At 41.9% G+C, this 22,920-nt stretch overlaps 1 long non-coding RNA gene across 1 annotated transcript in view; it reads right to left on the bottom strand.

Annotated features, from left to right (window-relative positions):
* Positions 1 to 5,851: 5,851 nt before the first annotated feature.
* LOC135313175 (uncharacterized) overlaps positions 5,852 to 22,920 on the bottom strand; it is a 42,381-nt gene continuing 25,312 nt past the window's right edge. Inside the window, exons 2-4 of the long non-coding RNA XR_010372800.1 lie at positions 13,746 to 13,965; positions 13,118 to 13,490; positions 5,852 to 10,678 (exon numbers count right to left, since the gene is read on the bottom strand). This is a non-coding gene — a long non-coding RNA (uncharacterized LOC135313175). The remainder of the gene's footprint in view (positions 10,679 to 13,117; positions 13,491 to 13,745; positions 13,966 to 22,920) is intronic.

Here is a 22,920-nt window from a genome sequence, read left to right as displayed (position 1 = left end):
AAGTGCAGCCCCGCAGCTGGCCAGAAGACAAGCTCTTCTACTTCTAAAGCATGGTGAACCATAACGCTCCCTGTGACTACCGGGGAATGAAGCCTGAGGGACGTACGGTGGCTTCTGCTCCCCGTGAACCTCCTGCAGAACTGCAGAGAGGCACTAGAAGTTTACTTGTTTTGCAGCAGTTGCTCTCTGCAGCGTCCTAAAAGCAGGATTTCCGAGGGGGACAGCACAACTCTCGCAGCTTTCGATGCAAACAGAAGAGATCAGCAGTCAGCCCTGACGACTCATCTCTGCAGTAGCCCAGACTCGAACAAGAATTCACATGTACCGTAGACAGCTTATTTCTGGGTCAGCCGTAACCTTTTCCTGCTTGTAACGATGACGGCTGCTCTGCGGTTATCTCCAGCTGAAGACGGCTTTTGCATATTTTGCTTCAGCCTGTCACTGTATGAATCGAAAATGCAGCCTGCAAGTAGAGAGCAAAAATGTATGTGTTTGTTGATCTGGTGGAAATCAGGCCAGCTCTATTATTAGCTTTGCTATTGGCGTTCTAGTCCGAGGACAGAATCTGACCTGCTGAGGCTGATTTTCATAAAACATTTTTTAATGATTTATATTCCTTCTTTAGATATTAATTTAAAGGACTGAGAGAGGTTTGGGCCACTGCATTAAATATATTAACATGCAGTTTTGAGAGTATTTCTGGGCATGTATGCTAAATTTGAAAATGCAATGTACTTGCAAAATTGCAAGTATAAATCAAATAACAACTGAAGTATTTCCTCAGACCAATGGTTTTAAGTGCTCTCAACAGCTGGAAAAAGTGCAGACTCTTTGCTATGCAAAATTGGCGTGTATAGATTTGGAGCACAGACAGACCTTTGCTAAACTACAGCAATCCGTCATGTTTAAATGTGTTTGTTGTTAGCAGGGCACAGGCATGATTTGATTACCGTGATGTTCCAAAAAAAAGAAATCTGTGCTCGTGTTGAGAAAGGCAAGAAAAAAGGCTTTTGGGAACCAGCTTAAGTTAGAAGGGGGAGTTGTGGTTGTCATCTCCAGCATTTTCTGGTTTGGCCTTTTAGATCATCTTCTTGTAACGGACCTGGAGATGCCACGACCCCAGGGCGCCCAGCCAGGGAGCAGGGTGGAGGGGAAGCTGGGCTGAGACAGGTTATAAAGCTCCCGCAATGGGGAAGACACGGAACAAAACAGAAAGAGCTGTGAACTACTTGGCAATTATCAATCCTACTTTAAGTTTCTGTGGTGTCTTCTGTGGCTGGCCAGATAAGAAATGCAGCTGGCTTGCAGAATTAATTACACTAAGGCTTGGTAAAGTTATTGTGCAATACGCCCTCTGAGGTTCACTCACCAGAACGTCCAACTCCTTCAGCTTTACTTGTATAATTCACCTTCTATGAAGCAAGATGCTTGTGCTACTTCCACCAGAAGTCTTCATTAAGATGCGCTGCTCTAAAAAACCCTTTGAGTTCAAACGAATGATCAGTTTTGCAAGTACCTCCTCAGTTACCGGTGTACGAGGAGAGGACCTGGGCAGCACACGGAGTGAGCCCCCTTGCAGACCCCACTTCACCGAGAAGCTGCAATACCCAGGCAGAGAAAGGCACACACCTGCTGCGTGCCAAACCTCTGCTGTAGGTAACGTGCTGTGGAATGATTAGCAATTGTCCTGGAGCCAGAGAAATCAGCGTGTGAGCATCAGTAAAAGGAGTCGAAGATCAAACTGCGCACCTAGATGGGTCTCCAGTGTTTCCCAGGCTCCGTGAAGGGGGCAGTGGGTCCTGATGAAGGAGCTATGTCAGTAAAAAGCAATAAGATGCAACTGTTTCCGCCAAAGGGAGTGGGGAGAAGAGGGGGACATGGGCGCAGGCTTTTAATGAACTCTTGGATATTACGGCTCCCCAGGTTTTCTCTTGACGGGAAGCGAGGACAGTCGTCGGCTTCCTTACAGGGCAGAGACGCCCGTGAGCACAGCTGTGCATGGGACCAGCATCACAAACCACTTTGCTTCCCTTTGTGTATGTGCAGGACTGCACTGCAGCATACTTACTTCAGGTTTATAACAATCATGGCTACTCCGTCAGCTGCCATAGCCACGTAGTTCGTCTTCACACAGTGGTCATCGCGCTTGAATTTAAGGGAGACTTAAATGACACAGCTGAATTCATTAGCAATAGATCTACACCCTACTTTAAAAAGCAGAAGTTCTTGTGCTTTTCTCTCGTAAACAGGCATGTTCAAAATGGGCAGTCGGCTGCAGGAGATGAAAACAGATGCTAAGTCAAAGATATTTTTCTTTAGTTAAAATGCACATCGGAATTAGGAATAATGACTCTGTCCTGGCACTTTGATAGGAGCCTGGGGGGGGAAAAATGCCAAACGCAGTACTGAAAACCAGTGGCAAAATATTCGTCATTTTCAGCAACAGGCATATGCTGAGTTTAATTATGCAAATAGCCTTAGATACAGAGGTCTTACAAAATAATGAAAATAATTCCTGTATTCTTATTGTCCACACAAACAAGTAGTGAGGGGTTGTGTTTTTTTCTTCATGCTAATGATGTTTCTACAATTCCCTAAGTGCAACAGGTATTCATCTAAACTTGGGAAAAAGAAAAGAAAAAATGAGCTGGTAGGCCAAATTTGAGTAATACCTTCATTTTCTGATAAATTTTTTTTCCTTTGAACATTGACACACTTTTGTTTTCTGTTCCAAGATGTAGCTGTAAACCAGCTTATCAGATACAAATAGAATTTTCTTAACTTCAGCAGAGGAGAATAATGAATTGGCTTTATAGGCCTATAAAACAACCTGAGTCCGTGGGCATTTTGAAATAATGGTGTCAATTAGGATCTGTAATGTATTCTGGGAGATACCATAAGAAATATGGCAGCAAACTCATTTTTTCCTTTCAAAATGATCACCTGCAATATGCAATAAAATGCTAGGATGTACTCATAAAAGAGCCATTGCGGTATCCTCCCTAATATATATGCAAATATTTCATCACTTTGAAACTTTGAGGCACACGAGAAAGCTGTTAGGAATTAACATCAGATTCCAGTTGCCATATAAATCAAAGCAACAGCTCTTCTCTAAATAAAGTACCTGCTTAGGGAAGTAAGCTACTTTGATTAAATGCTGGTGGGAACTGGCCCTGCTCGGCACCGTTGCCACTGACAGGCAGAGCCTGGCTCTCACCCTTCTTTGCAAATGTTGCGATGTCTGCCGTGGCTGCTAGAGCTCCTTGCGTTGTTCTCACCTTGGGACCATCACCTGTGCAAGGTGAGGATGTCTGCAGTTTAAAGGACATTATAGTCCTCTTTGGTCACTGCACCAAACCTAGTATATAGTTCTGGGGGAATCACAGAAGTTGGCGGGGGATGAAAATACCCAGGTTAAAGCCCTTTCCTCTGAAAATCTTCTCTGAAATCCTAGACAGTGGTGTGTTCTCTGCTCTTTGCACCAAAAATCACAATAATTCTGCAGGAGGCTTCACCCTTCACAGCAGCAGGAGGCAGCAGGATGCCTACCCACATTAACGCATTTCTGGTATAAAGCAGCCTGAAGGAAGTAATCAACATTTTTCCAAAGTTTGTTTAAGTGGGGAAAAAATACATATTGCTCTCTAGGACTGAATCACCACAACAAAATGATTGTTGTGGTCAGAGGAGACTGAGCAGAAAGTCAGGAAGGTCAGATTACGTTAGTGCCCGCTGTGATGCTGGAATGGGCAGCGTCCATTCATAAGAAACAGTTGCTCAAGTAGCAGCTTATTTTTTTAAGGTCCATAAAGTATTCTTGCCCTCAGTGGATGGAGAAAATTATCATCTGATCTCTTAAGGAAGACTGTAAATGAAAAATCATTTGTTCCGAACCAAACGGGGAAGCACAGAAAAATGGGACATTTATTTTAATAGGTGGCAAGAACCAAAAGGTACAGATAGCTAATTTTCACTTGTCCTCCTGTGTATGCATACTTTTCTGTTCACAGTCAGCCTTTTTATCCACCCCTGCCAGATGAACATTGAAAACAGTATCTGGTTCTATACAGAACTCAGAAACTCAAGCCAGCTAACGAGCAAAGTGGTTTTGCAGCCGGCAGTTTGTCCTGCCTGCTGTCTGGTGTTGCCCTGCCACCCTCTGTCCTATAAAACAAACTAAATGGCAGCGTGGGTGTAGAAATGGAAACTCTGCGACAGCTCATCTAAGCTTCTGCCCTGCTAATGCGGGCTTGTTCCCTACTGACAAGCAAGTGCATTCTCCTTCTAGTCTAACTTTAAACGTGTCAAGTAGTGAGGCTCTGGTGGAAGTTTATTTCACAGGATAATTGATTTCACTGTCAGAAACAGAGCCGAGAACATAACTCACGGCAAATAATGTATTCAATGAATAAACTTTCTTCCCAGGCCCGTGCTCATCCTGCTAGCCGATCACAAGTCCCTTGCCTGTATTCAGTCTTTGGAGCGCTCTGCACACTGGTTTGCCAACAGGCAGAGAGCCGCTCATGGCAGGTGCATTCTTCCAGGGCTGCTTTGGCTGGTTATTCACAAAATTTCCGTGCTGGACATAAAACTCATATTCAGCAGGAGGATCGGAGCAAACCACCAAGGCTCATAATCTCTGCGGAAAAGAAAAAAGAGTATGAAACATGAGTGAACAGCCAAAGGCAGGAGCGCTTATTGGTGAGGAGGACACACATGGGATACGAGCTGTTCTCCAACGCCTCGACTGTGTGTTCAATACCATGAAGACAGGTGGTTTGCTGAGGCAACCTTCTTGGCTTTCAGCTATGTTTCTTACTGAATCCCTGTCATTGTGCATCATCCTCACTCCTCCGTTTGTGTGAGCACTGTATAGACCCCAGAACTCAGTACTACTTCACATCTATTTTAGACGGGGTCCCTAATTAATGGCAGAGCTGAGAATAGGCTGTGGATGTGACACTCAGCTCTTTTGCCCCATCGTATTTCTGAAAAATTTCCAAAGCCCAGCATGTCAAGCACAAAAAAAAAAAAAAAGTGAAAACTTCTGCATACTGTGAAATTTCAGAAAAGGAAACATTTTTTGCAAACTAAATGTTGAACATTTTAGAGCTAAGTTCCAAGGAAAGTTGCACCACGTGCTAAAGCCCTACTATGTTTTTTGAAAAAGTTTAAAAGAAGTAGTCTAGTTTGCATTAGAGAATATGTTTACATATTCTCTGTGAGTTATCTAGCATAGAAGATGTTGCCCATCAAACAACTGTCACTGAAAGCTTGCGACTCCTCTCCAAGAACTAACACGTCTTTGCCTTGCCTCTCTGGGGAGGAGTTTATGATGTACTTGCTCCCCACACGAGCCATGATGTTGCTTATTCCTGAGGTGAGATGCCTTATTCTTGGGCAGACAGAAGAGTAAATGGTAGGAGAGCAGCAAGGTTACTAGTACTGAGGAGCACTGCCTTCAGATTTAGCTCAGTCTTATGAAAAGCAAAATGGGCAGAAGAGGGAAGAAAGAAGAAATGCAGTTCTTGGCTGCAGCCAGGCAAGCAGACATAGTTTATTAGCCAGTGCAGAGCTGCAACGACAGGAAGGAATAGCCGCCTCTACCAGCAGCACGGAAAGTCAGCCAGTGTAGGGGCTCACATTAACCACTTTTATATTCCTTCATGGGAACAGCTACTAACTCCGTCCTGCTGATTGCAAAAAACAGGAATTTTGTACTTTGAAGAACTGTAATAATGCCTTTGTATGTGCTTATACTTTGGACAAAAAGGAGAAGCAAGCCCCTTGCTTTCAAGTCTCCAACCCTCTGCTCCCCTTCCCACTTGCCATGTCCACCTCTGGTGACAGCCCTGCTGCTCGGGAGGGAAGCACCAGGCACAGACTCTGCTGCCTGGAAATGCTAGCCAGGAGGCAGGACCTGTGGAAGGGGCTTTCAGGGGTGGTTTAGGGGCTGAAATATTTCAGGGTATTTCCACAGAGTGGAAAAAACCTGATGTTCACAACAGCAAGTGGGTACGACCAGCCCGCTGGTGGGCAGCAGCTGGCTTCTCTCTCCAGCAGCTGGGGACTCCAAAATACATGGTTCTGAAACCCAAATGGTACCTCCGCTGAAGATGAAGGGGAAAAAAATACCTCTGAGAAACCAGTAGTGAAGACACAGAAAGGCTTTTTTAGTTATGTTCCCTCTATTTATTACCTACAGCAGCACCCAACATGCACATCCCTCTTCCCAGGAGGTCCTTGCTCTGCGGAGCTCATAACCAGACCCGACAGATCAATATGCAAACTCTGAGAAGACAAACTATTACAGGGCCCCAGGTGGAAGACGGAGGTAGCTCCCCCCTGCACAAGGACAGGGGAAGCACAGAAACTGCTGGTGCTCTGAACTGCTCGAGGAGACTTTCAGAACCAAAAGGGCACTGCATAGCAATGAATTTGAAAGACCGTTTCACATCTTTTGTTTTGCTTCCCTTTTGTTAGATGAACATTAACCATTCAGGGAAAGACTTCTGAGTAGGCACATCTTTTTCTTTGCATACCCACCAGAGCTTGTGCTGGCGCAAGACATTAAGTGTGCACGCAAACTATAATTTGGTGCGCAAAGTAAATGAAAGAAAAATCTGTTCCTTCCATGACATTTTCCCATTCTAACAGTTCCCAGACTTCCATAAAACTTTTTAATGCCAGTAAAAGACACCACTTTGGTTGACAATATTAGAGTGACCTCACTCTTTTCCCTGCACCTGAAGGCCACCAAGTCCTCGACAGGACAAGGTATTGAATCACAGTGCAGCGTTATTGCCCTGCATGGATGTTGGTAAGGTGGTTACGCTAGAGCTGGAGCTCAGCAGCAGTCCCAAAAGGAGCTGCGAGTAAGTGCAGGCTCTGGTATCTGTACCTTTTTGCGACCTGCACAGGCAAAATCCCACTTGCGTGATTCCTTTTAAAGAGCTGCCGTTTATAAAATCAATTCAGAGCTATGAATTTCAGTGAGAACATTGTGTTATGTGCTAGGCAGCCAACACCTCGCCTGGCTCTTCAGGGATAATTAAGCCAGTTGGCTTACCTAATGGGACGGCTGAACACAGAGAGTTTAAAGGGTATGTTTGGATAAGCACATAAAGCTTATCCCAGCTCCTGAGCCAACAAGAAATTGCACTCCCAGCCTTGCTGGAATGATCATTTCTGGCTCCTGGGGGCTGGTCACATTTTCTTCAGCAACATCGCCTTTCATCCAACTACCTTCTAAATAAAATAGAACTACAAACATTTGCAAAAAGTCTAACTCTAGCACATCTTCTGAAGATTACTAGAGCTCTAGTTTGGCCCTAACTATGTCTTTCACCACTAATCACTAACCTCTGGCTAAATACAGATTTTTTTCAGTGTTACCTACTGTACTTTCTGCCCCTGCCTTGCCTTGATACTCAAATGTTATTTCCATTGTAGTGGACCAGAACAATCAAGGCAACGGGAAGAAGTGGTTTATTAATGTGGTACTCATGGCATTAAAAAAAAAAATAAACAAGTGCCTGAACAAAAATCAAAATATGGAAAAAATAACAACTTTTTATTGCAGGAAGCTCGCAGATGAGGGAAATAACTCTAGAGGAAGCATAAAGACATATCATTTTGAGAGAAAAAGGGGAGACATGCAATCTGCTACATGATTTGGGGCTTTTTGTTTGAATGACGCTGAGCAGCCCTTCTTTTTAGCTGATGCCTAGGAATACAAATTCTCTACTAAATATCTGCAGCTGCAGTTTGTTCTGCTATTGAAGCGGCTGCAGAATGTCACTGCTATTTGCTTTATGTAGAAGAGCGAGGGGGGAAGGGTTCAAAGAAAGACAAAGACCGCAGTAGCATTGCTAAGACCTGTGTATTAAGCCTGTGGTTTTTAATGTTTCCCCTTTCGCGTTACCCTGCTCCTCATGGTTTGTTCAGTAAGAGGAAGCAAAGCGGCAGCACAAGGATAACTGAACAGCCTGGGCTTGGTCAGACCCGTGTTTGCCTTGAGATAATTATTATTTACTACTTGCAGTATAGTAGGTTCTAGAAGCCCTGGCCATGGCCCAAGGTCTTATTTTTCAAGGGGCAAATGCAGACTAAGGCAGTGTAACCTTTTAAAGGACTAAAGATTTATTGATTTTTTTAAGAATCTCTGCAGTATGCAAAGTGTATTCCATAATGCAGCAGATCACATTATAAATAACACACAAACGGCATACTGGAAGCCAAACAGAATGCAAAGCACAGCTTTATCAAGAACTAGAAAGAGTCATAGCATGCAAAAAAAAGATCACACTGAGCCTCAAGATATGAAACTCATATGTCCCTCTGGGATTAGACATGACGTGCATCTTTCACCTTCAAGTATCAGTGATTAGCAAGAGAAGTAAAGGAAGTCATAGGAAGGTTAGATACTATCACATTGCTAAAGTTGGAGCTTGCTTTCTAGTCCGTCTTACTCGTAATTCATGACTGCTGGGAAACCAAAACCATTTTTTAAAAGGAGAGTGAATCAATTATAATACAATGTTAGACAACAAGACAAAGATCGAACCGTCACATTTTCTAACATTTTAGTATAGTTATTTAAAACGCAATATCCGTGTTGGGCCACACAGAGGAATACTGTCCCTTTAGGATCAAGTGTGCCACGTGTGTGTGGAAATTTCAAAATACACAATGTTCCTCTTCAGCTCTGAATTCCTTCATTTAATGTCTAATATCACTACTCTTGAGTTATGAAGAGTGTGCATCCCACTGTCTTCCCACTGCCTTCATGGGGGATAAGGGTTTTGTTCCTTCTGACTTTGAGGACACGCCTGCCTGTGGTAAATATTTGTCAGAATAGGTGGCTACAGAAGGCAAGGTGAATTACTTCAGGAAACAGAGACAGAGAATCATACAGTACTTTAAATCATTTCAGCTACCTGTACTTCTCAGAAAAAATCTAAATAAACACTTAACTTGCAGTTACGAAAAATGTCTTAATTTCAAGGCATTCCTTATTTAGATTTTAAAAACCGGACATTATTCTATGCAGACACACTTGGAATAATTTTGGTTGTGTTTTTAATAGCTAATCAACTAAAAGATTATACCAGAGTCCTGTAAATTAAAATTAGGTTCACAAGAACATATACCCCGGTTGCATGTGTAACACTTCATGTGTGTAACAGTTCATGTGTGTGTAACATTTCAAGTTGGGGATATTATATTTAGTAACCGATCTGAATGCTAATTTGCTTTATTCTTCACAGTAAACATATTATTGCAATATAGTTAATAAAATTTATGTAACATATGCTGCATGTAGGAGCCTGAGTACAGATTTTTGTAATAAAAAATTAGAGCTGAGTTGCTGTTAAGAGGCAGAAATGTGGAGTTCAATGAAAATAACTGTTTCAGACTCTCATGCTTCACAGCAGGAGAGGAATGGGGTAAAGAGGAAGAGGAAAGGAAAGAGAGGGAAGGATTAAATCAGAGGCAAAAAGTACATACAAAGGTGCTGAAAGGCAGGTAAATATATTGAAAGAATAATGCAACACAAATTTTAGACTAGTCTTAGTCTCTTGCTATTGAATGTAACATATTGAAATGGTGCCCATTAACTGAAGCTTTTTCTGGTTTAGGTGGCTATTTGTGGGTAAATTAGTAGCTTGACTGGGTCAGGGTGGAATCACAGCTGAGCATTAAGTGCAGTCACTGATACGTGTGTTCATTTAAGCTGACAGAACAGGGCTTGATGAGTTTCACCACGATTCTGCTCGATCGGTTGATTAAGACATCTTTTCAGGAGGAATCATCTCCAAAGCCTCCTTCAACCAGTGTTTGATTATGATTTGCCCGTACGCCACAGCACTGCAGACAGTATGAAGCTGTCCTTGCCTTGTGCTACAGTGCTTATCTCCATCCCTGCCCTGTCTGACCTAAAGGGAATAAGGCAAAGTTTTGAGGGCTTCTCTCTTTTCAGAGGGTATTTCGTTGTCCTCCATATTACTGCACATGAGAGAAGTTCAACAAAGACAAGGGAACCTTGGAATGATATATTGAAAAAAGTGTGTAATAATGGCAAGAATTACAAGTTTTCCCTGTTTTTAAGTATATTGCTGGTTTCCAGTAGTATTCCTCACGGTAATATTAGGAGCAATTCTTAAGCCAGTGTAATTTGCTAAAATGCAGCTGCAAGATGGTTTTTTTTTTTCTCTCCTGCAGTTGAGATTTTTTTTTTTAATATTATTAGTATTTTACCTTCCTTTAAGCCTATGAGAACCGTAGACGTTCATAAGTATCAGCGACTTGGTCTCTGAGAGCAGTTACTGAAATTGTGCTTAATTTGGGGTTCTGTGCCCCTGAAACTGTCCTGGCCTTGCAAATGCCTAAGTGAGAGCAGGGCAGTTTTCAGACCGCACAGAAACCATCACTCACCGAGACCTTTTAGAAACTCTTGGCTGCTCCATTTTCCCAATTTCCTTCCAAATTTTCCCTGTTTGTGGAACACCCGCAGAGTGGCTCGATGCACTACGCCAGTGCAACTGAGCAGTGGGATGCAACGCAGGACTGCAGCGTGACATGGAGGAAGCTTCTGCTGAGGCTGGGATACATCTCACCCAGCTTCAGCCATCCAAAAGTCAGGTGTGCAGCTGGAACCGCCTCTGAGTCCTCTCTGCAGCCAAGTGAGAGAGTTAGGCACCGCTAAAGCCCAGTGATGTGTATGAACTATACCCAGAAATGATACACTGAAGGTGTTTACTTCTCCCTGTGACTACAGAGAAAGCTGGGACACAAGTGACAGAGAGCCTTGGCAGCTGACTTGGACCAAAGTTTATTTTTTAGTGTTTTTTAGTGTTAGAGGTAGGTGAGAAGATTCACATCCTAATTCACCATATGTTCACTTAATTCCAAGATAGTATAAAAGGCAACCTGGCTAGAATGATAGTTCTGCTTTCCCACCTTGTGTATCTGGTGATCTGCACTTAAACTTACCTATTTTATTACTTTTAGTGTTTTATTTCCAATATAGTCACACATGGCTTATATCGAACAGGTGTTAAGCATTTTATTAAACTGCTTATGGAAACAGCTAGAAGTGGTTAGACGTGACACACTGACATTTGATTTATTTTCCCTTAGCTAAGGAATGCAAAACAATTACTACTATAATTATTGAATGTTTGAACATTAGCGTGTTCTTAAAAACATACTGTTAGTTTATGGGGTTGCTACTTATCTCAGAAAGGCAATTCTGCTGGCAGTTTGTCTATTAGGAGCTGCTGAAAAGAGATTAAAATCTGGGCTGAGCAACACTGAAATAAAATCACCTCAAGGGATTAATTGATTCTACACCATAAGGTAACTCTTCATTCAGCAGCTATTTTTTTGTATCACTTCTTTAAAATTAGGAGTGAATTTCAGCTGGCAAACGAATAGCTCGCAAAGAGTACAGAATGGCTTGCCTGGGGCTGTGGAGACCACCCCAATGTCAGGGATTAAACCTGCCTCTTGCTTAGCAGGGATTTATATGGGCTCCCAGGGTACAAGACCAGTGCCAACATCTTTAGGGCAATGAGCTGCTGCTGATGCTGGAACACTGGGGAATATCTGGGGCTGCAGCTGCCAGTGTGCCCTGTCAGGGAAATAGCTCCTCTTTATTTGAAAGAAATCTTCGTGTTAAGTTCCTTCATGGTTATATACTTTGGCTGAAGTCAGAGGGCACTTCCCTTATTTCTGTGTGCTGTTTACAGTTGTCTCACTACGTGTGGTGTCCGTAATAACCTACACGAAATGCCCTCTTACAGAGCCTGGCCCCATCAAATCTGTTGAATGGGGATTTCTGTTGAGCATAGGTATAGCTTTGCTTCACATAACAAGTGATTCTTGTTATTTTACCCATCCTAAATAGACATATTTCACATATTAACTTTCAAACCTCTCTAAGCAACAGCACCCTTCTGTTGCATGAAGTACTTGGATATTTTGTCCTACGGTAACAGACCAGGTAAAATGGCTGGATCTGGCTTATGAATACTTTATGACTGCACAGAAGATATTTTTAAATATGACACTTGGTCGTTTAACTTAAAAAAATGTAATAATGAATAATGAATTCTGACTCATATATTATATATACATTTTTAAAGTATTTTATAAATTAACCAAAGAAACCTCACCATGGAACTGAAAAACAAGTCAGATAATTAAACCTATGAGAAATTGGTCAGCCTGAACGTATGAACACCTTTGATGGGACTGATAAATGTACCAAAGGTGATTTTCAATCAAAAGTAATAGTTTTATTCAAAGAGTAACTTTCTGAAAAGACATACTTTCCATCAAGAAAAAAACCCTGTATTCTGATAAACCCTCAAACCTCTTTTCATTTGCAGACTTCTTAACAGAGCCACCCTGGGGCTGCTGCCCACCAGACCCCACTGCTGAGGTGTAAATCCATTGGTTCAATCTGCTTTCTAAAGCTGGGTTTCCTTTTCTTTGCCACTTTCTTCTGCAGGTGTTTTTCCCTGGTATTATAAGAACTTCTGTTTATTTCCCTTTTGGATTTTAAACCAGCAGTTTGGAGCAGTAACCGTATTACTTGCTCCACCGATTGGCTGCAGGAAGCTGTTACCGACATTTTATTCAGTAAAGGCAGCTGGCTAGGCAAAGGCACCGTTAACTACTATCATAGCTATAAAAATGAAACAGTGTTTAAGATCATAACTGTAGCAATAACCTTGCCTTAATAGTATTAAAAAAATAGGGCCCATTATGGATATTTTTTTTATTGCCGTCTCTCGTAATTTCCATTTTGGATGATTCTGGAACAGTTTCACAGTCTCTTCACACTAAACAAGCTTGGAATAAAATGTAAGTCAGAAGGAAATGAGATAGCATTCCATCAACTAGTCCTGGTAAGTGCAAACATTGGCATCATCATCTTGATTTATTTCTTCCTGTCCTTTAGGACGACAGCATATGGTCTCCATTCCAGTGAGAACGTACGGGTTGGGAAGCAGAGAAAGCGCAGAGGCACAGACCATTTCTGTTTGAGTAAATCTCCTTGAAATTATGCCAAAACAGAAGGGGTACAGAAATCAAAGCATCTTACCTCTGTCAATGGGAATTTCTGAAGAGTTTTGGCTTAGCCTTCCAGCTTGTCTCCTTTTCCCAATGTTTACTGATCACCAGAGAAGACCTCCACCCTGTGGAAACCTCTGTCCTCTTTCTTCCCTCTATGCCACTGACTGCCTTTTCCAGGCCTGCCGTAGTGAGAAGGTCCTTTGGGTAGGAGGCTCAGCACCAGGGTCTCCACAACTCATCAAAACTACTTTTAGTGTCACTGTGAATGTCATAGCAGAGAATCCTATGGGCAAGTAGAGAAGGTGCTCTGACAAGGTGACTAGGTGAAGCAGAGGTATTTAAACACTTTTTGCCAGAGGAGGCATTATCTTCTAGAGCTCCGCATTTTATACACCAGATAGCTAAAAGTGATGTGATAAAAAGACCATATTATCATACTATGAGAAACAATATTCTTTCCCTCTTAAAATGTAAATACTGTTCATAAGAACTAGGTGAAAACTAGTGAAAGGATCATTACAAACAGAAGTAATACACTGAGGGATAAATAGGCTGTATTGGGAAGGAGCCAACCTAGCTTTCACAAATGGCAAGTTATAAGCCACATGTCCACTGAGTTACAATCTCAGTGACTATATTGATATGAATGATCTGACCAGAGGAAAAGAAAAGGGACAGCTTCCACAGCAGAAGAGGTCCTCCTGAAGGTGACACTTCGTTTTATCCCCATTGCAAATCCCAGCGTTGCATCCTTGGCCGTCGCTCTGGCTGCGCTAAAAAACTACCGTCTGCACGTGCTCTGTGAGGCAGTCCAGGTCACACCAGGGGCTGACCCGTCTTCTTCGTTATCTACTGCTTCGTCAGTCTTTTTGCCACCTGGAAACCAGATTTGCCATGCTTTTAAGGTTTGCTGTCCAAGTCACTGTAAAGTGACACACAACCAAAATTTCTGGCCGTGCTCTGGCCGCCTACTGGGAAGACCCACAAGAAATGCGGCTGCCAGCGATGAGTCCTCGCTTGTAATTAAAGAGCTATATCATAGCTATCAATACTGACCCCACTTAAGCCAAGGCTACTGTATAAATTTCTGCCATCAAATCTATATCCATTAGGAGCGTGCAAAACTGCGGTCTGCGATTTACAGTTACACCAGCTGAAGACCCCAGCGTAGATGGGGTTGTACTCTCTCTCTTTGTATATATATATATATATATCTTGTTTTAAATTCAACCTGGTTTCCACCTACAAGAGACTACAAGCTGCTGTGGGAAGAGCATACCTGCAATAATCTAACTGCAGATACAATCAGAGTGTTTTGATACCGTGGCTATGCAATTCTAGCTATGCTGGAATGATTTTTTTTGGGTGTAGGTACAGAAAGGGTGTTGCTGCAGGTGAAAACAGTCCTTTGCAATTCCCCAAAATAAGAAACTAAAGGATTTTAGTGTTAATATTTGTTACCAGATTAAAATATCCTCATCTGGATAGGTCCATGCAATTATTTTTTATTTCTGTTGAAAATAATATTATTTAATATTATGGTTTTTAATGATAAATTATTTTAAATCTGAAATTGTTTAGTTGCTAGCAAACTGAGTCATAATAAGTATTCATTTACATAGTTTTACATACATTGCTAGTTCATTATTTCACTGATTCTTCATTTCCAAAGACAAGAATTAATATATTGTAACTGAAGAGAGTTTCCTTGACTTTATCTTTTTCCTTTTCTAATAAATCAGTCTGGGATTAGAGATTTTGTTATTGCCAGGACAAATTTTCAAGTACCACTGAATGCAGGAGTGAAACAGAGCATTTGGGCAGAGGTTCCGGAAACAAAGTAAAGCAGCTGCTGGCCTGTCAATATAAAACATCCTACAAATGTATAAATGTGTGATGCATGTTCACTGGAACATTTTTGACGTGATTTTGGCTCAACATACTGTGTATGCCTTTCCCTAAATGCTATATATAAACTCTTGCTTAATATCCACAAAATTGTGTATCATTTCCCAAAAGCATAAATTAAGGAGACAATATTTCTCTGTCATTGAATTTTTATGTTCTAAAATAAAAATTCAAGGTTAAAATCATTTCCCAATTGCCACACCAAAAAGAAAACGTCACAGAAAAGATACATACATGTATATTTTAAAAGCCAATTAAACGCTGTATGCTGCGGCGGCAGAAGAGAATTAATCACTTTTGTAGCAACTGAGGCAACTTGGTGCCCAGTTTTCAGCAGAAGGTGAGGGAAACCTGGCTGTTATTTCTCTTAAATGATTAATTGAGCGGCATTGCCAGCATCACATTTAGCGCACAATGCTTTCTGAAGAAGGTTTGAAATTCACTTTTTCCTGCAGCAAAACTCAATCATTGACTAATTTATCTCCTTCTCTCCAAGCTCCAGTTTCCTCATTCAAAACAGAAAAACACTCTCAACAGCCAGGCATTTCCACCTGGTGATGTCCTTCTTCCAAAGACGTTGGCTGAGTCACAGCTATCCCCAAAGAAATCCAAACAAACCCCCAAAGTACGAGGCAGCCTGCAAGTTGCCAGTATTCCAAGGGGCAGGATGGGAGTGAGGGGGAGAGGATGGGAGTTTGGATGGGATCCTGATAACCTGGAGTAGAGCACACTAACAAACCTTCTCCAAGGCGCACACCCCGTGGCACTGCTCACATCTGTCACGAGGAGAGTCCCCTGACTCATACTGTCAATTCTACCTCGGCTTTGACCAGAGTTTAGTGCTATCACCTAAGCCTCAAGCATCTTCCTCCAACCAGCATTTCCAATGGGTTTCCTCGTGGGAGGAAAATGGCTGGTGGGGGCCAAGGGGTGCTTGGTGACAAGATGTGGGGTCCCGCTGGTTCCCTGCCCTGCCCTATGCTGGCAGATGGAGGTTTCTCCATTCTTTTCTTAAGGTTTACTTTTATAGAAAAAACTTCCTTTTAAGGATAAGGACTTGCTGCAGAAATTACAGGGCAAAAGCAGATAGCCCGTGTTAGGTAGCAGGTCATATTCTTTGACTGTCACGGTCCTTTCCACTACTAAAATAAAGCAGCCAAATATCCTCAGATTTAGCAAGAAGTTTATGAAGTGCTTTGACAGTCTCATGTAGAAAAAGCTGTAATTAAGATTATCTGATATTATCTTAACAGGGATGGACAGTGACAAAGCCACATCTACACTGAGAGGTGAGTGTATCGCACAAATCGGCGTTAATGAGGGTCCTCAGGCTTCCTTCGCCCTTTGCCTTCTCAGTGCCCAGCATTTCTTCTTTTCATCTGAAAATCGTCCCTGAAAAATTCAAGGCCAAGGGGAACTATGTCCTAATTGAAAACAAAGCCCCATTCAGTAAGACGGATCAGTACATTTTACTCAATTAGAGTCTATGTTTGACACTGTGAGCCATAATTTATCTGGGAAAAATGTGCCTGTAGTTACATAGCAGCTCTTCAAACTGACCTACATCCCTGGGGAATTAATTTTGTTCTTGCATTCCTTTGAATCTGTATCTACTGAACATTGCTGATGGCAGGAAGGAGAGGTTTGGGTTTTGCAGCTCTTTTCTTTTGTCTCAATGTTGCCTGCCATAAATATTGCTGCCTATGCGATGTCTGTGAGGCCGCTAACCGAGCAGGAGAACAGAGCGTAACAGCAACTGTTGATGAGCTGACTTCTCAGTGTCTCTGGGCAATAAGGTCAATTTAACAGAAAAAGGGGGATCAGCAAAACATTCCATAACACCTAAATATAGATTTGCTACTTGAGTTCAGTTCTTTGTCAAAGCACCACTTTGTTAAGCCACCACTTGATCCTTTGACTGACAGAGGTCTTCAGGACCTCTTCTGAAGTTATTACTTTCTCTGGACCGGCTCTTTAAAGAATTTTACTCTCCTAAGTCTCTAAAAAGCACACTTATGACATCTGCTGCTTTTCTATCAATATTCTGTCTCTGTGGTTGCTTGGAACTGGACACCTTTGTACATCTGGCCTTTATAATACCAGTTCTATCAGTCACAGAGGGACACCCATGGCTGACATGGGCTTACAGTTCGTGCAGTGACACTCATAGAAGATGAGCCGTCAAGCTCCTTGGAGCCTGAGGGATATCACCTATGCCACTGGAACAGGAGCTGAATATATAGGTGTTTGTGTTAGCAGCTGAATTAAAGGCACATTAGCAGTTAAATGAAAACATGTAGACAGAAGTTTTAGGATCAGTACGGAAGAAAATTTCATCCTTAAGACCCTGGTAAATGGCAGAATAAGTGTACACAGTTACTGGAAGGGGGGGTATGTAGAGCTACATTTTTGCTTTGTAAAGACGCTTAAACAGATCTTCAATGTCTTTAAAAGTGCAGCTATACCTTAGAAAAACTACAGCTTGAATTCATTCATGAACAGTCACATTTGTCAGTTTTTTGCTAATATAAACCTCTTCACAAGTGCAAATGTTTCCAGTATAGGACAGAGATCAGAGGCTAAGGTTATATTTAGGTGGCAGAGAGCAAAAGAAGTCTAACCGTTTCTTAACTTGTCACACGTGTGGCACAAAGGCTTAGAAAGCTCTTTACCACATCACTGTTTTGGTTTTTACTCACATTCATTGTTTCTGGTTTTTTATCCCTCTGACCACTTTTTTTTAGATGAGGGTGATATTCTACCATGTAGCCCACATTGCTCCCATTGATGTCCTACTCCTGAGGAAGGGACAGTGTACTTAAGAGTTAAACCTTGGAGCTAAGTGTTATTCACATATCCTTCCTGCATGTCGGCTACCTCCACACCCATACATAATTTTCCCCTTCCCTGTACCTTTTCCCCACTCTCTCCCTTTCTCCCCAGTTTCCTTCTTTGATTCCCTTTATTGTCCTGTTTACCAGTTCTCTCTGGCTCACTCTCAGACTTGTTTTGTGTTGGTGACTAGTGAAAAAACTTCTTCTCCTCACACCATCACCTTCTCAGAGCCCTTCACCATTGGTGTCCACTTGGAGGAAAAAGAGATTTTTGGTGTAGGAAGCTGCCAAACCACCGCAACCAAACCAGCACCCAGCTCGCATGGCTACTGCCCTGTACCGGGGCAGATGCAGGTTTATATATTAATAAAGTACTTTACTTTTTGGACAATTTGAAGTTTTGCTGGACTGGGTGTTCTGGGAGGGCAAGAAGCTTTGGGTTAGAAGGGACAGTCTCACAAAGCATGTACACACAACCTCGCTGTGCTCCCTGGTGCTGGCTAGAGTAACTGGGAATTATCTCCATGTGCTCTAGCTACTATGGCAGCTATTTCTTCACGGAGTGGTGGAGAGCAGACAGCTGTAATTTATACATCAACAGATCTGAGGATTTAAGTCATGGAGCTTACAACAAGGGGTGAATTGTTTTCATCAAGTATTTTTAGCAAAAAAAAAATAGACATCTGGAGCCACAGTAAAATATTGTGATCCTGTACTTGATGAATGCGCTCCTTCAAAAATAAAGACAAAAAACCTCCAAACTTGGAAAAAAAAAAAATTTTCATTTAAATATAGTATCACCACACCTGTATGTCTTTCACTTTTTAATGAGTAATTGTTGCAAAATTTCTTATATTTCTTTTTAAAAGTCATCCTTTATATGGCATGTGGGGTGCCACTATTGATAGAGCTGGTGACAGAAATCACAAATACGGCCTACTCAGAAGAAAAATGAGGCAGCTTTGTTCCTTGCGATGGTCATGGTGACCACCAGCATCCCACCACTGCTATCCATGCAATGTATTTATCTGCCTTTGCAAGGAAAGATTTCTTTTCCCGTTCTTCTATTCATTACCAAGTACATCAGCTGTTGCTCATTGACATCTTCTCCTGTGAATTCATATCACAGAGAGCAGCCTGCACGTCCCTTGGAGACTTGCTGTCCCAGCCAAACTTTACCTCCTTCACCTGGGACACCCATCCTCTTCACTCCTTTCCCTTTCTTCCCCTAGGCAACATCCTTCCCTGAACTGAACAAAGTTTGTTTTGCACCAATAGAAATAAAACTAGCTAATGTCCAGCAAAGAGAAAGAAACCCTAGCAAGGGCCCACACTACCTCAGGTGCTCTCTGTGCTCCACCACCAACCTGTGGGTCCCTCCTGGGATTCAGTTACAAGAGGTAAAAGGTCAATGGTTGGTTTGTGTGGATTGTTAAAGTCTAGACCCGAATTTCATGAGCCTACCAGTAAAAAAAACACATAAATGTCTGAAGACACCCTGTTTTCTTCTCCTGCCTATGAGTCTGCTGCAGTCTTATTGGGAAAGCTCTGGACACGTGGCTCCTCAAGGGGACCCGCTCCCTGTCAGGTTTGAGTGGGCTGACAGAGAGTTCGACTCCCCTGCTATGCAGCCTGACAAAGGTTGCTCGAGGTAGTGTGTCGGAAGAAATCCTTGCCATAGGCTGAACAGAAGATAAAAGGGCCCTATCACTTCATTGTGTTTATTGATCACACATGGGTTCTGCTAGCTTGAAGACAAATAGCCCAGAAATCTAACACAGGAACAATCTTGATACGTCTTTGTGTATATGAAATATGGATTTGGAAACTTCATATATATAATGGAAACTTTACACAGGTTGGACAATATTATTCCTAGTCTGTGGATTGCTCTCGTACCGTAAACAGCTGCGTCCCTTGCTGCGTCTCTGAGAGTAAATCACACAACGCTCGAGATGATTTCATATTTTAACAATCCTCTTTTCCTATTGTATGGCTGGGAGGGACTTCCATTTCATGTAATCAACATGCAAATTTGAGAGCTTCCCATAAAATGCTGCAGTAAACAGGATATGTTTGCTCTAAACAGATTTCATCCAGTCACAATTCACTATAAATTCAGCTAGCATCAGCAAACTGCTATTTCCTCTCATCTTCCTCCAATACCTTTCTGCTGGTGGAGGAAAACGGGAGAAAATTGCTGCTATTTGCCCCCGGATTGAAGTATTTAAGTAAAGCTAAAGACACTGTTTACTAATAATGATAGTACACTGGGAGTCAACTACATTTTTTTTTCATTGTAAATGTAAAGTAGTAAATGGAATTACTGTTGGAATCAATTGGATTCAGTCAGAGTAGCTCATAGGTATTGCAGAAAACTGAAATGGGGATAAGTTATTAGAAGTTTAGTACTTGAGATAAAGAGCAATTTCACAGAAACTCTGTTTACTGAAGTGTACTAATACAGTATAGATAATACAGATATTTAGCATGTTATTTAAGTAAATGTCCCAAAGGTTGACCCTGCCACTATGTTACAAAGGAAAAATTAGAGGAGAATTTCCAATTTGACATGTGCTGAAATTCCTATCTGCTAGTTTTCCGTGCTGAAGATAGGGATAATAACATGATAAGGAAACCATAAAAACACTAAAACAAAATCTTCACCTAACAGTTTTAATGCTGTATAAGGGTTGGGACATGGCAATAAGGCTCACTAGGCATTTACACAATGCAGAGTAAAATATATACTGTCCTGATTCATAAGCTGCTGTGTTGCAAGAAGTAATTTCAGAAACAGGTTTTCTGGTTTCTGAGTAGTCTTACTAAGGGGTAAAAGAACAAGCAAAGTAGTTGCTCAAAGATAAATGTCAACAGTAACTTGGGCACCAAACTGGCGCCACATTAAAATGGTTTGAGAATGGGATCAACAGTTGGCAGAGCAATAAGAAGGCAACAAAATGGGTTGGTTTATTTTAAAGGGAACCTCAACACTGTGTTAATGTTGACAGTTGACAGTGAGAACACTGCTGAAAATTGAGTGTGAGACAGAGGTTTTTTCGATAGCCACAGGATGTCCTTGGAACAGAGTCTGCATCTCAATGAGCTAGATGCCACTCGCAGTAGATTAGAAAGAAATTAGTTAGGGTTGAACGTAATTATAATGTCAGGGTAGTTTGTAGTCTGAGAACCATTGTTCCAGTTAGGAACCATGTCATACTGAGGAAAAATTAGCTTGCTTACAAATGCACAGCAGATCATTTCCAGACCAAACATGATGCTTCTCTCCACCTTTCTTCTTCCTCCTACTGTTTCTTTTTGTTTAAAGCACAGCTATAAAGACTCACTTCTCATCTCAGCTGCTTTTGTCAGGGCAGTTAATGAGCTGGGGCGGGATGAGAAAAAAACGCAGTGGAAATGGGGTCATGGAGAGGTTAAACTTCATGAATTTATTCATTGGGATTCAGCTCACGCCCTCCTGAAATGAGATGTCATCATTAAAATTGTGGATGACACTGTTGCACAATGATGCTTTGTGACAAGCTGTTAGCAAGACATGAAGGAAATCGTTTTCGTTTAGACTTTAATACATCTCTGTGATAAGAAAACAAGCCCAAATTGAGCAAACAATGTCAGAAAAGTCCTGAAAACAATCTATCTATCTATCTAAGATGTTTGTAAGGGAGAAATGCTCCAATTTCATTAAAAAAAAAAAAAAGCAGGGATCTTGACATTCTTTTCTACTTTTCTGGAATTATAGTAGTGAGACATGAATAGCATGAGTATCTCGGAAATAAAGATATTGTTTATTTTGATATAGCAGAAATTTTGGCCAGGTGTTTTTTAAGAGGAGCAAAGAACCTAATTGTATGGAAAGGAGAAAAAGCAGAGTTGCAATCAATTGTGATGGAGTCTGAAAGCTACAGACTAATTAGAGGTGTGAGAGGTGTGACCCGGAGCTGAGCTAGCCTGTTTCAGTGCAGGAGCTCACAGCAACGGAAGGTGGCTCAGAGGGCCATCCTTTCCCCTCACTCAAGGCAGAAATCACCCATATCTGGGTTGGTTCTGACAAGTGCTGGTCTGGCTTCATCATAAAGGCTCGTCAACCTCTCCCAGAACTCTGGTTTAGTGCATTATTATCCTCTATTATGAGATGTTTTTTCAAGCGGCTAAATGAAATCTTCCTTGCTATAACCTTGCCAAGACGATTACTTCATGTCTTTTCCACAATAAACCCTTTCCTCTTTGCCGTTTGTATATTTAAAGACTGTCGTCTTACCCCACCCTCCGTTTTCTGTCCCTTTAACTTGCAATACCTCTTCTCTCAGGCACATTTTGGGGTCTCTCCTGGCTCCTGTTCCCCTACGGATTTCCCCTTGGCTCCCACCTACCTCAAAGCCACTGCTGCAGGCAAAGTGGTTTCTTGCTGAGACATCACCAGAGGAGAGGAAAGATAACCTGTCTCGCAGCCTATACACCTATTTATGCAACCCAGAATAGTGTTTGCACCTCTTGAAACAACATGCCATTCACCTTCTGGTTCAACATCAGCCATGAACCATTTCTGTAGAGCTGCTGCCCACCGCTGTGTCCCTGACTTGCATTTGCTGGGTTGGCTGCTAGCTTACTTAAGTGGGCTAAGTACCACTTGTCCCCATCAAACACCCCCTTATTTGCTGCAAACCATACCTGCGCTTTGGGAAGAACATTTTGAATTTGAATCCCGTTGCCTAAAACACCTCCAGCCCTTCCCATCTTGGTGTGGTCTGCAAGTCTAATAAGCCTACTCTCTAGTCATATGCCCAGCTCATTATAACTGGACATCTCAGTTATGAATGGTATTTTTCCAACCATCCTCGAAGGCTGCCTCTTTTTAGAGAATTTATGGGACTCTGAAGCTAAATGAGTTGCCCACAGAAAGGTTGCTGGCTCATCAGTGAGATTTACAGCCTGCTAACTACTCCTTAATAAGGTAAATACAGAACTGCTGGGCCATTGGGGAGCCTGCTGCAGAAGAAAACTGACAGCATTTTCTGTTCCTTTCCCAAGCCCCATTTCTCCTGATGTGAAAAAAAAAAAAAGTAGTCAC

The sequence above is a fragment of the Phalacrocorax carbo genome, chromosome 4 (genome assembly GCF_963921805.1).
Source record: "Phalacrocorax carbo chromosome 4, bPhaCar2.1, whole genome shotgun sequence".
Taxonomy (NCBI): Eukaryota; Metazoa; Chordata; class Aves; order Suliformes; family Phalacrocoracidae; genus Phalacrocorax; species Phalacrocorax carbo.
This window is presented reverse-complemented; position numbering and strand designations above follow the sequence as displayed.